This window comes from Rattus norvegicus, chromosome 16, assembly GCF_036323735.1.
Source record: "Rattus norvegicus strain BN/NHsdMcwi chromosome 16, GRCr8, whole genome shotgun sequence".
Classification (NCBI taxonomy): Eukaryota; Metazoa; Chordata; class Mammalia; order Rodentia; family Muridae; genus Rattus; species Rattus norvegicus.
Genome location: NC_086034.1, coordinates 35,564,939 through 35,573,978, shown reverse-complemented (window position 1 = coordinate 35,573,978; position 9,040 = coordinate 35,564,939). Strand labels below are relative to the sequence as shown.

The following is a 9,040-nucleotide window of genomic DNA, read 5'->3' as shown; positions in this document are numbered from 1 at the left end:
GTGGCATTCTTTATCGTTTCTGGCTAATTTTGATTAGAGTCTGCTTTATTGTAGCGCCCACCTCGTCTGGCAAGGAAGACACAACACTGTCAGATCCTTGTCAACAGCCTTTATTGAAGGACACCTTCATTGCTGATACGGGGACGGGGACGTGAGCAGCAAAAGCGCTCGCCTTATATACACAACAGTATGCTAATAATCTCTCAGGGATTGGTGGGGCACGAGTCACCCCACTGTCATCCCAGCTACTTGTCCTCCAGAGATTGGCGCGGCATGAACCTCCCATTAGCATAGTACCGCCCCAGCCAGACTGAAGCCAGGTGCAAAACCCCGCGCATGCACAGTACTGTTGTTCACCACAGGAGGGCGCCGGATCACCTACAGCTGCCCTGAGGAGGGGACAAGCCGGCACATGCTGGTAAGTTGTTTACATTTAGACGGGGCTGGCTGTCGGCGCCATCTTTACTTCGCCATGCGCAGCTCACTATACTTTATGAGATGTTAGAATAGTTTTGCATGCTAGTTTCTTCTATTGCTCGGAATTCCTTTTCCAGACATTTCAGGTGGTGTCTGTTATTGCTTAGGACGTGTGTTTTTTAGAAGCTCAGAAAACAATTGATTTAGTTTTCTAATCCAATATGCCAGAATTTGTCTCCTTACCAGGGAATAAAACATTAATATGAAGTTATTATGGGGCTATATGTATTACTTCATGTTATCTCATCTAGAGATTTCTTTTGCTCAAATGCTCTGAAATTGTTAGTTCCCTATGATGCTATGACTATGTTTGTCCTTTTCTTCACACTAACATATTCCTTCATGTATCATGTATGTGATGTACAGCTGGGTTACTGGATAATAATCTTCTTTAGTCTGGTTTTATTGTAGAAATTATTTCTTCAGTTACTATATATATATGTACATATATATATGCTATGTGTAACAGTGAGGTTCAGAAGGATTTTGGGGGACATATAACTGGATTTAGAAGACATCTTTCTATTCCCGCTTTGGCTTTAAAAATCCAGTCAAATAATCTGGTGTTATTCTGGTATGCCTGATTTTACAAGTGACTTCAACATTCTTACAGCTTTTAATACCCTTTATTTAATGTAATCTCATTTATTTGCTGTTTTGTAGTCCTCTTATACATAGATGAGCTTCTCTTTTTCTAGGTAAGGTAAATTTTCTTCTATGAATTTATTGAAAGTAGAGATTATCCTTGTATAATATATACTGACTATAAATTCTCCTCTCCCTATTCCTCTCTGTTCCTCCCCATGTCCCATTTTCCTTTCACTTTTGCATTCTTCTGATTCTCCAATGCCAATTATCAGAAAGGCAAAACTTTCCTTAGAGCTCCTTCTCTGGGAAAGTCTTATACATTATGAAGTTTGGCTGTCTTATGACATAACAGGTTTCTTAGCTGGACCATAACTTGTGTGTGGTGACCCTGAGAAAGGACTTCCCAGAATATTTCTCTCAGTGATGCTGATCTTTTCTTAATCACAGTTTATTTTGTCAACCCCAGATGACCATTCTTGATTTTCCCCGCAAAGCAAAGCTTTTGCTTTACTCTTTCTGTTCTCTTGTTATTCACAGCTGATTATTCTTCAGCTCTGGCTGACAAAAACAGAAAGCTCTAGTCTTTATAAAGTTAACAAAATGACATGCAGGGGTATAGGTTTTCTCTGCAGTGCCTCTGAGATTTGACAGGTTTCTATATGTGGTCTTTGAGTGGGAGCATCTACATGTTTGAGTAAGGGTAACTAGGAGAGTGCAGAGACATATGTAGAGTTCTCATGCTATGGATCCATGGTAGAAATGGGTTGTGCTAACCAGTAAAGGCAGCACTAATTCCTGTAACAGAGCAAAGGAAGGAATGCATTCAAGTTTGTGTAAAACTTGTGACTATGACGCCAAAACAAGACAAAGACACTCTGAGAAATAGATTGTTTAATTTATCTGGTAGCATAGATGTAATATTCTCAATAATTTTCTCCCTAACTGAAATCAAGAACACATCAAAATATTATCCACCATATTCTTATACTTTTCTACTATGGTTGGAGGGATGGTTCAGCATCCACAAACCAATAGATATAAATAACCACTAAATATACTTCAAGAAACAAACTGTGTCTTTGTACACCTCACTAAATGCAGAATAGGACTCTGACAAATTCAACATGCATTCTATATGTAAACTCTTGAGAATACAAGGGATTCTTGAAAATAAATAGGGATTCAAAGGGACATATATCAACATGATAAAAGCAATATACATTGACTGCAACCATTATCATGCTAAATAGAGGAAACTGGAAGCATTACCAATAGAATCAGAAACAGGGAAAAGGTTGCCTACTCTGTAATGCTTGCTCAATTTAGTGCTTGGAATTTTAGCTAGAGCAACAAAACAAGAGCCAACAAAATAAGATAAAAATGAATATACAAATATGAGAAGTAACTAAATTATCATGCATGTAATATAACCGAATGAAAGAAAACATTAATGCCTCTACCAGAAAACTCGTACACCAAATAAAACATTCAGCAAACTAACTATTCGTATACAAAAATATCACACCAACTTTATTGTCCTTATGTATCAATGAAAAACATAAGGGACAAAGATCAGTGTATAATCCTATTTATAAAGACCAAAAATATTGAAATAACTCTAACCAAGAAAATAAAATATTTCTACAATATAAACTTTCAGACTCTGGAGAAATTGAAGAAACTACCAGAAGATGGATAAAGATGCTTGTGGATTGGCAGGGTTAGTATTGTTAAAAGGTACATTCTACCAAATACAAGCTACAGATGTGATGCAATCCCAATCAAATTTCCAACACAATTCTTCAGAGAATTTTAAAAAATAGGTTTCATAATTCAAACATAGATAAAAAAGTCCCATAGAGGCAAAAAAATCTTTCTAATTCCATTCTAGCAAGAAGTACATGATGTCAACATATCTTACTTCCCAAGACTTTTGAAGTGATATCAATTCAAAAGGAAATCTAGGTATTAGGCTGAATTTTAAAACTTGAAATCTAATTCAAGATGCCAGAAGTTCTTACAGACATGATGGATCAAAGAAATGACAAGTTGAATTTATGACATTTTGTGGCTCTCAAAAGCAAGGAAGAGCTTAAAAATGGTGTGAAGAGTTATATGCAGAGGACACACAGACATGGTAGGATATAAACTTATTTAAATACATTTTATTATACACTTATGTCTATTACATCTCCCCCCTCACTATCTATCTATCTATATATATATATACATATATATATATACATATATATATATATATATATAGAGAGAGAGAGAGAGAGAGAGAGAGAGAGAGAGAGAGAGTGTGTGTGTGTGTGCAATATGCCCATGGTTAAATATTACATTTGCCTTTAATAAGTAGCATATGGAAAGACTTTTTACACTATGCCAATATTTTATTTCTTTCTTGGTTGGGTGGTTTTGTTGTAAAATTATAAAAAGGCTGTCTTTTACCCCCTCCAGATCCAGCACCACAGTGCCCCAAGATATCTGGTAGATATCTTGCCAGAAACAAACATCCCAAATCTGTGGCAGCCCAGTGTCTCTGCTGCCACACACTCTCCCAAAATCAAATCTCCACAAGAAAGAACACATAACCCGATAATCTCTGGTCTAATTAATAAGATATAATTGCCTACTTAAACATACAAAGCCCTGCACACATCCATCCCTTAAAAACATACACAACAACCTGTAAAGGCACAGCGTTAACTTAACATCAGCTTCCATATTCTCTCGGTGGCTTCTCTGCCAGTCTCCCCCAGTCTCCTGTCCTTTCCATTCCAATCTCCTCCTCTTCCCTCAAACTTTTCTCCCACCCATCCTTCCTTCTCATCCAATGACAGGTCTCATTCTATCTTGTACCTGCCTCACCTGTATGACATCATCCCACAGGGTGGGATTTTCAATTTAAAGTTTCACTATGTAGTTCTGGATATTCTCTAACTCAGCAGATCAGGCTGGCCTCCAACTCACTGATGTCCTCCTGCCTCTGCCTCTTGAGTGCTGAAACTGCCTGAGAACTAATATTTTATTTCTTAGGAAATATTTTTAACTCCTTTTGATACCCATCATTTTTTCTTATTATACGGATTACTTAATGTTAACCCAATAGTTATTTTCTAATCCTCATTATTTTAAATCTACTAAGTCGACTATTACTTCAGTGAACAAACTGATATTGGTTGGTATCTGGATCATATAACTATTTTATTAATGTATTTTTTATGTTTTATAGATATTTTTCTGACTTTGACTAGCAAAACCTTCTGTTCTTTCCCCGCTATGTCATTTTAACAAACCACCAACATTTTTAAGAACTTACTTAATTCACGAAACCACAAATCTCCCAGGTTTATGTTGTGGTTTACCAGACCTATCCTGGCATTTAAAAGTTCTTATTTACAACCTCCATTGGAAACTTTAACTTTCAATGAGTTATTAAATCTAATTTTAGCTAAAGACTCACTAAAATATAAACTTGTATACTAAACTTGAGTGCATATTTATATTTCCAAATGTCATCGCAAATCAGATGGCTCATTCTACAGTCTGAACTTTATACATATTTTCCTACCTTTGAGAAACAGGCTGCAAATTATTGAAAATTTTGAATGTTTTATATTTTGCACACATAATTATTACATCATATTAATAGAGAGTAGTTGATTATGATACATACTGTATCTGATTTTCCAATATGTAATCTAAATGTTGATTTTCAATATGACAAAAGTTAGTAATTTCTGTCTCCAATTTCCAGAAAATAAAACTGTTAGCAATTTGTTTAACAAAGGGGAAGGGCATGGGTATTTTCAGAGGGGAAACTGGGAAGGGGAATACCATTTAAAATGTAAATATATCAAATGATTAATAAAAATAAAGAGCTCATCAGATGTTCAACTAGTATAAAAAGTAAATATGTCTGTATTTTATGAGTTATATTCTGGTTTTGATATCTTTTATATATTGGTTAATTTATATGTTATTTAATCTATCTAGGTGTGCTGATTATTCTACAAACTGTGAACTAAAACTAAAGTCAACAAATGTCTCTTCTTTCACATGATTCCCTCATAAATACTTTCCAAATTATTTCTAAGTCATAGTTACCTGTTCTTTCATTTGTAATCATTATAATTAATCTTTATTTTCATATATTTTATTAATTCTTCAAGAATTCCACACATGCATACATTTGGTCATATTAACTTTCCCATCCTATGCTTAACTCATTCCAGATCCAACACCCTCCTAATATTGTAACGTTTTCTTTTTAGGAGTTATTTCAGCACATTCCCTGATTCCATATTTTACATAAAATATATGATATATAAAATATGATTTTGCATTGTAGTTGAAAATTATGTTAGCTGATCTCCTAGTGCAATATCTCTTTCCCTGAACGTGCAATTCAGATTGCTTGGGAGCATTCGGGGTTTGTTTTGTTTAAACTTTATACCTCCAGGTATGTGCCTTATGACTGGAAAAATGGGTAGTAATAGTGGTACGAAACAATGTCACTCAGACATCTACACCCTGCATCCCAACACATTTGCAAAGTTATTTGTATTGCCAAGTTTTTTCTAGTCTATCTGTGGTTTCTAAAATGTTTTCTTACTCAGCAGTCAAGAGAATTTCAGAGAGCATGTTTTAGCTCAACTTGCTTTATCCTTTCATTTCACAAATAAACTTTTGCTGCTCTACCAAACACCCTAAATGGAATCTATGCCACCCAACCGGAAATATGGCAGGTTTGTCTGTAGCCTGAGCCAAAGGTGAAGATGAGGGAATAAATGGAGAAGTACCCAGGCATGAAGGCCACACATTTCCAATACCAGTTTGCTTGTGTGAGCAGTTCTTGATATGTAGTCATTTTAGATGACTTTTAGTGCAATAAAAAATTTTTGGGAAATAACTGCCCATTTTTGTGATTTTTAAGGGACTTACTCAAGTTCTAGTTTCAATATTATGCACTCAAAAAACTTAACGCATGAGCAATATCTCCATGGTTTAAGACATACTAAGATTTTATAAAGATGAAGAATACTAGTTGGTTTTATCAATTGGTAACTCAATTAGCTTAAGTTGGACTAATTATAATCTAGTAACTTTGGATTATTTATAGGTTTCACATGAAGATTGAAAAAGAGAGATGATATGGTCAGCATATGCAATCAAGGATTTGTGTTCATAAAGCTCTAATAGGATGACCCCACTCTGAGAGAAGAGCTACAGTGCCACAGCTTCACTCAGGACTCACCTCTGCTAAGCAATGAGAAATACATAGCAGGAGATTGACGTTTGATTGTTTTTTGGTTGGTGGGTTTTTTGTTTGTTTGGTTTTTTTTTTGTTTTGGGGACCTTATTGTTTGTTTGTCTGTCTTTCAGAAAGAAAAAAGAGAGGGTGAAATCACAAAACTACTTTGATTCACTTGCTTATAGCATAGGATAGGGACCAACAGAAAAATAAAATAATATCAGTGCCTATGTACAGCTAGAATTATATAGATAAGTAGATACATACACACACACACACAAATAGATAGATGATACATAGATGATAGAGATGTAAGAGAGAGAAGGAGAGGGGAAGAGAGAGGGTGTTTTAAGGAATATGTTCATGTATGGAATTATGGTGGCTGACATACTGAATATTTTCCATAGCCATGGAATGGAAACAAAATGAAGAGTAAAGTAAAAGTTGAATACAAAACAAGTTCAAAAGGCATATTCCAGCAGAATTCCTTCTTTCAAGGGAGATTGGCTATTCCTGACTCTATTGTTGCAATAGTTTCAATTTACTTGGCCCTGTTTCATTCTATTCTCAGTTCAACTCACTGCATCCTGACTACAATACCTTATTCAATGCTCACTAATTGAAATGTTCATGTCATCAAACAAAATTTACTGAAATATCCAAATCTAAAATGTGTCCAGCTTCCTGAGTTCTTTATAGATTTTAGACATTAATCCTCTATTGGATGTGGGGTTAGTGACATTTTTTCCCTCTCTGAAGGTTGCCAATTTATCCAATTGACTATGTCCTTTGCCTTACAGAAGCTTTCAACTTTCATGAAGTCCAATTTATCAATTCTTGATCTTAGAGACATTGGAGTTCTGTTTAGGAAATTTCCCCCTATGCCAATGAGTTTGAGGCTCTTTCCCAATTTCTCTTCTATTAGATTGAGTGTTTCTGTTTTTTGTTTGTTTGTTTGTTTTGTTTTGTTTTGTTTTGTTTTTTGTAGAAGTCCTTGATCCACTTGGATTTGAACTTTGTGCGAGTTGACAAATATGGGTCTATTTTCATTTTTCTACATACACACAGCCAGTTAGACCAGCACCATTAATTGTAGATGCTTTCTTTTTTCCCATTGTTTATTTTTGGCTTTTTTGTCAAAGATCAAGTGTCCACAAGTATGTAGTTTTATTCCTGGTTCTTCAATTAATTCAATTGATTAACCTGTCTCTGTACCAATACCATGCAGTTTTTATCACTGTTGCTCTGGAGTTGAGCTTGAGGTCAGGGATGGTGATTCCCCCAGCGGTTCTTTTATTGTTAAGATTTGGATATTTTCCACCCAATCAATGAGCAGAAGCTGCTGACTCCTGAGGTTGAATTACAGAAAAGCTGAAAGAAGCTGAGGAGGAGAGAGAGCCTGGAGGAGGACCAGCAGTCTCAATTAACCTAGACCCCAGAGATCTCTCAGACTCTGATTCACCAACTAGGCAGCATATACCAGCTAAAGTGAGGCCGCCAACACATACAGAAGAAGACTGCCGGGTCTGGGTTCAGTCAGAGAATATGAACCTAACCCTCAGAGACTGGAGGTTCCAGGGCATTTAGAGGTCTGGTGGATGGGGTGGGGACATCCTCATGGAGACAGGAGCAGGGTAGGGGAGGAATGGGATGTGGAATAGTTGGATGGTGGACTGGGAGGGAAATAAACTCTGAAATGTAAAATTAAATAAATAGATTAAATAAATAAATATTAAAAAATGTGTCCAAATATCTGAACACTGGATCCCAGTGAAAGGTCAAATATAAAAAGAACCATTACAAGGCCACATAATTGACACAATTGAAAAAGGGGTTCCAAGTAGGTTTTAGAAGATATTTTGATAGGCTTTTAACAATGGGCATTAAAGTATGTGTGATTGTATTAAGAGTCAAAGTGGAAATCAAAGTGAATTGAAATCCTTGTGGACAAGATAGAGCCTTCTTGGTCAAGCAGCAGTTCAAGAGTGCTGCGTTTACCGAAGCAGGTGCTTCTTGACAAAAGCAACTGCCAGCTACATACACTGGAACTCAGAATTCTGTCAGAAGGGGTTGTTATATTCTATGCATTTTTGTTTGATACATCATTATTAGTTTATAAACAGGACAACACCTAACAAATGTTATCCGACTTCAAAATCCTTACTTTATGAAGGAGCAGTGAAGTGGAAACTTTTGATTTTTTGGAAAGTCAATTATGACAAATGATGTTTTGCTGGTCACACCAGTTGTTTTGCTAAAGCAGACGCATGAAAGAATGTTTCCCTGAAGTGGAAACAGGTGAAAGGATGTTTTACTATCACAAACACCTGGAAGGATGCATGATGTTCAGAAGGAATATAAATATAATCTCACAGACTGGAAGTTGAGCATTGGTTTGCTTTGCTCCACCTTGATATTCTTTGGTAAGGACACTCATGTATTTGTTCATTTTACATTGTGTTTCTGAACTCCACTTGTGTTGATGACATAGACAGAAACTTGCCAAAGAAATTCTCGTGAGGTTTCTTCCAGATTGAACTGACCTTGCTGATTCATGTGTGGTGCTGTAGCTGCTGTTTGGGTGTGGTGTCTGCTAAGAGAACTGGACTGAGGCTGCTTATTTGTATTTGGTGTTTGCTACTGGAGTAATCTACTCGTATCCTGACAATGAGTATTGTACTTTCCCCCAAAGAATTATGTCTAAGCTGGTCTACT

At 36.0% G+C, this 9,040-nt stretch overlaps 1 long non-coding RNA gene across 1 annotated transcript; it reads left to right on the top strand.

Moving 5' to 3' along the window:
• The first annotated feature begins 440 nt into the window (after positions 1-440).
• On the top strand, positions 441-6,366 carry LOC120097412 (uncharacterized). The gene is made up of 2 exons (XR_010058379.1): positions 441-2,785; positions 6,194-6,366. It is a non-coding gene; the product is annotated as an uncharacterized LOC120097412 (long non-coding RNA).
• The last annotated feature ends 2,674 nt before the right edge of the window (positions 6,367-9,040 follow it).